We start from the raw sequence: 6,000 nt of genomic DNA on the forward strand, positions 1-6,000 counted from the left end.
ATTCTGTGAAGAATCTGTTCCTAGGATTATTTAGGCAACAAAGGTTTCAAGTCGTTGGTTTGCATACATAAAACTTTTGGTATTTTTCGTAAGGTGTGTTCAAGAGAATAATACCTTCCATTGATGAGGCAAGGACCGATGTGCCATCAGGTTTGAAGTCCAAAGTTGTGCCTGGAATTGGTGGGTTGTTTGCAATGCTGGATGCAAAAGATATCATGGATTCCCATTTGTATTCTGTATTTATGATGTAACCAAGAAAAGATCCCATCAGCAATGCATGGTCTTTAGTGACAGAACTTGAACTTGTAAAGGATGCCCATTTTCGACAGACAAACATTGCTTTTTTGAGAAATGGAAGTGGAGTACATTTGACTATCTCTTCAGAAATTTCATCTGGCATTTCCATGTTGTTGTTGTTGTTGATGTTTTTGTTTTTGTTGTTGTTGTTGTTGTGGTTGTTGTTGTCGGTGTCGGTGTTGGTGTTGGTGTTGGTGTTGGTGGAGTTGTTCTTCTTTTTTTTGGATACAGATGAAGAAGATCCTTCCATTGTTGTTCTGTTCAGGTGGGTTTGATATCGAGTGTGTAGTTTTTAGGTTTGATATCCTCTCAATGATTACAAGTTGCCCAATAAATGGAAATGAATGCTTTTAATCTTGGGAGATGTTTAGTCTTTTAGACAACCGTTTATTGAAGAATTGAAAGGTCATGACTAATTTGTAAAGTGAATCTAACCACCTAATTAATAAAAGAAACAAAAATCTATGGTGATCACTTTAATCATAGTTGGAAAACATAATGTTGTATAGGTGAAGTGTTATTATATAAGGAACGTTGTGTCTTCAGAGTTATCTGATTTGAATAACGATTCTAGGCTTAGATTCTAACCACAAAGATAACACATAAATTGATGTTACACTCTTTCCCATTGTATGGAATCATAATGGTCTATATGACAGCTATGTTGTCATATCAGTTAAGTGTGTGTTCAGGGCGGTCTAATTTGAAATTTGAATCTAACCGCCTATTGAACTTCTAAAACATTTGCTTCTCAAATTGACTACAGGATGGTATACATAATGTCTAAACCAGAATCTATGTTGTTATATCATGCACGTGTCATCTTTAGGATGCACTAATTTGAAATTTGAATCTAACCAACTAATTAACACAATCACATTCGCTTCTCATTATGACTAGAGGATAGTATACATATACATAATGTATGCTATCATATCAGCAATATTTCGTCTTCAGGGTGCTCTAATTTCATAATTGAATGTAACCGCCTAATTATAACCTTGGGTACTGTTGCTTCTCTCTTGCCACTAGATAATTGTACACTTAATGGATTATATAGATGTTATGTTGTCATATTTGTTACGTTTCGTGTTCTTGGTGTTCTAATTTTTCATTTGAATCTGACCACCTGATTAACACTAAACCGTTGGTTCTCCATTCCGACAACACGATGGTGTACATAATGTCATGTAAAGGCTTTAAGTTGCCCTATTAGAAACATGTTTTGTTCATGCATGGTGCTTTATTACAACATCCAATTTTAAGTTCCAAATATAAATACAGATATATGTTACTAGTTATACTGAGTTGGGCCAAACAGAGTTTCGCCAAAGTCTGACATGAATGGTAGAATGGAGTGAACGCCAATTGTTGGGATTTTTTATTCTGATAACACCTCCTTTGTCACAGCCCGAATTTCTAAACAATAACAAAGTGAATATTTGAAATATAATTATCTCAAACATCACTAGGTTCACTTGTTTAAAAACCCAGACTATGACGGAGAATACTACACATACAAACCCTAATATCCATGTCATAAAAGAAACAACTTAAATAACAATAATCCCAACAATTATCCGCAATCTCTTTATTAAGATAACATCCTTCCAAATAAAACATCAAAACAAACTCTCCAAATAAAATTCATCACTACCATGTCCTTATGCCATGAAAAAAGTAAACTACGTTATTACATTCTTCCAACCAAGAAAATCAAACCTAAAAGAAAACTAACGGACCGCTCCAGGCACGAATCCCAATCACACGCCGCGGTTCCACTGCCTTCCACCTATGTTCCCAAGAACACACCCACGTTGCCAAAAACAAAGCAAACATGGGTCAGCAAATTGAATTTGCTGGTATGAGTAGACTAAACACATATAAACATTTCAAATTCTTACTTATCCCACTAACACTTTAAATCTATCATAACCTAACCATTCTCAGCTTGGAAGACAGGTAGTTCCGTCATCTCAAACGACATAGTTTCTTCCCAAGCAAAACTTCCATTTTATTAACCTCCATTTTATTAACTCATTCTAATAACTCCCTTTTAATATCTAAATAATTAAATTACACTTACCGATATCCGCTGCTGTATAATGGTAGGACCGTGTCCCTGCACAAAATATTATTAAGTCCTACCCTCCTGCAAAAGAAAGTTAGAACTTGTATATATAACAGATGTAGATATTCTATATGTATTCAAAGGTAAACCCAAGCACGCTCGTATAAACAAATCAATTTCTCTTGTCAATTACTCGATTACTTTTCTTATACACCCACCCTTTAGTACCTACTCCACGATTTGCACTCCACACATTTGCCAAATCACACATTTCTGTGTGCCTCTCTCCCACCAAATACCACAATATCATAGCCATCTCTGGGCTTTCATACACATATTTCACAGCCTCTTTGAGCACAAAACTCAGGTCATTCATGGCACATTCAATGAATACCTTAGGTCATTCCCGCCACATTCAAGGAATACCTATCATATCACTAACGGGCCATTCATGGCACATTCAATGAATGCCCTGGGTCATTCCTGCCACATTCAAGGAATACCCAATCCTACATTCCCGTACATTCAAGGAATACAACTAACCCGCAAGGCGAATACCTTAGTTCCTCTTTAGGGCAGTCCACTACAATCTGGTCATTCATGGCACATTCAATGAATACCCGGGTCATTCATGGCACATTCAATGAATACCCTTATATAACACTAACGGGCCATTTATGGAACATTCAATAAATGCCCACCTAACATATGACATCATCAGTCATAAAACTCGATTCCAAAACTTGAGGCGTGGAGAGTTCTAAAAGGGTGCGGTAACTTTTGTTTACGCATTATTGTACTTTATTGCATAGATTATTTCAGAGAACGTAGGAATATCTTGATTCAATTAATTTTGGTTTACGCGTTATTAATTTCATGAATGTATAAGTGTCATAACGTTGTGTATCGCAAAAGACTGAAAAATCACAAAGCAGTAAATACACGTACACAAGTATATTTATAAAGGTCCTAGCCTAAGGTCAAACACGTTAATAGTCCTAGACTTATCATATTAGACCGAATCATAATTTTAGGAAAATGTCAAATTTTCGGTCAATCGTCAAAGTCAACTGGTCAAAGTCAACCTCGGTCAAAGTCAACGGTCAACTCACTCGGTCAACCCGCCTAAATTCCAAAACCCAAAAGCCCAAATCCTAAGGCCCATAGTCTACTCTAAAAGTCAAAATTTAAAAATCCAAAACAAAAGATAATAGCCCACGATTTTGGCCCAAGCCCAAAATCGCTACATGTTCATCTCCTTCCTCTCCAATTTCAACCAACCACCACCGACCACCACCACACAGCCACCACCGGCCATCCATGGCAAAAAGAAACCCCGCGGTTTGGTTCAGGGAGAAAAACCCTATCTACCCATATCAACAATACTTGATTCTGTTATACTGCAAAAATCGACCGACGCCATTAAAGGTTGATTCAAGCTTCAATCACCCCCTCTGCGCACCCAAATCAACCCCCAACCATCAACATAAACCCAACAACAACAGCAACAAAAGTCATACACAACAAACATTCCAAACAACACAAAAATTTAGGACGGTTTGGGTTCTTGTTTGAACAGCCATTAATGGCTGTTCAAAGCTTCTCACCGTTCATAACATACCTCCACCACTGCCCGTCATTGCCCGGCAACCCACCAACAGTTCAACAGTTTCAAATCTCCAATTCAAACAACAATCCCTAGCAACTTGATCTACATCACACCTCAACCCAAAACCCAATAAAAATGGCTTACCCAAACTCCAGCAGAACAGGCTTATATCCAACGTATACCAATAAATAAATATGATTCAAATCATCTTTTTATTTCTTAAGTTTGTTTACACCGTACCCCGACTAAGTCGATCACAGCAACAAACTAACGAACAGTATGTAGAATGAACAGTATGTATAATAACATTGCCGAATAATTGAACAGAAAGAAAATTTACAGATTAGCTGATATCAGACATTAAAGTTTTTAAACAGACTTAGTAATATTGGTTCAGTGGAAGATAAAAGATCTACTCACTGTTAAAACCGAACAGCCCGAACAGCTCCCCGAAAAGATTATCTTCCTTGATCCAAACTTTTTCAGTAAAATTTTCCCTTTTTTTGTTTTTCCCTAAAAACTCTACGTGAGAAACCCTTATTTTCTAGTTTCTTAAAACCTCCCCGTAAAACAAGGGTTTTAAACCTATCTACTTGCTTACGGGCTTTTTTTCCATACAACTGGATATCCTATTTCTGTTTTCTATTTACATTATTATTATTATTACTATTAATATTATTATAGGAAATGCAATAAAAAGACGGGGTGTTATATCCTTGTCCTTGAAACTGTACCATATGATCCTATTATTCCAATTGAAAACTCCAACTTCTGTTGATAGTAAGTCGACGAATTTCGGATGACGGAAACGTTCATACAATTTGTCCAACAAAAACTTCCTCAGTTCACTCCACAACCTGTTCTCGTATTGATGTAATACCCTCAGTTCTAATATTTCAGTAGTAATGTTGTCCTCACCCCAGTAGGAGAACATAACAACAATCATGCCATCAAAGCGAAAAAGTTTGTAGGACTTGGCCGAGGATTCGGTTTGCGGTAGCATAATCTTTGTCCATTGTTGCCAGCCAATGTTAAATACTAATATGCCTTCTTCATAAAGAGACCAGTGGAGACATCCCTTTGCATCCACCCCAGGCTGCTTGTTTATGTGTTCAGCATTAAAGGACAGTGCCAAGTCGTTCAACCTTTGCCAATTGAATGTTTGTGAATCAAACAATTCAACATGGTGAATGATTGAAAATTCCTTTTTGTTGTCTCGTCTTTATCTAACAGTGTTGTAGTTGGGTTTTGAGATCCTAACTATAGTGAAAATTAAAGGTGCCATGGATCTCACCAACATTCCCACACATGAAGTGAAGAATTTGATCCTAGGATTATTCAGGCGACGCACTTGTCTAGTCGTCGGTTTGCACACATAAAATTTTTGGTCTTTCTCGTGTGGGGTGTTCAAGAGAACTACACCTTACAGTGAAGACGCAATTACTAACGTACCATACGGTTTAAAGTCCATAGTTGGGGCTGGAATTGCGCGGTTGTGGCCAATGTTGGAGGCCAAAGATATTATTGATTCCCATCTTCTTTCCGTGTCTATCATGTATCCCAGAAATGATCTTGTCTTCAACGCGTGCTCCTTTATGAAGGAACTTGAATTTGTAAAGGTTTCCCATTTTCTAGAGACAAACTTGGCCTTTTAAGAAATGGAAGTGGAACACGTTTGACAGTTTCTACACAAAGGTCATGCGGCATGTCGTATCCTTGGCTCTGGTAGTCATCATTCGAAGAAGAGACCGCCATTGTAAGTTTCTGGTTGATGGTGTATTTGAAATGGTGAACTTATGTGACTTTTCAGGACCTACTTCTCTATGTTACCGGTTTATAACCGTGGTATTCGCTCTATGGGGCGGTTAGAAATAGCCAAATAATATGGATAACTGTATTTCATCAGTACTCTAACTGTATATCAATTCAAAACCCGTTTGACACTATTAACTATAATTCCCTAAACCATCTTTATATTGTCTTATAATGCAGTTGGTTTGTCCTGAAAAGTCTATTGTAATGG

This window comes from Coptis chinensis, chromosome 5 (assembly GCF_015680905.1).
Source record: "Coptis chinensis isolate HL-2020 chromosome 5, ASM1568090v1, whole genome shotgun sequence".
NCBI classification, from domain to species: domain Eukaryota; kingdom Viridiplantae; phylum Streptophyta; class Magnoliopsida; order Ranunculales; family Ranunculaceae; genus Coptis; species Coptis chinensis.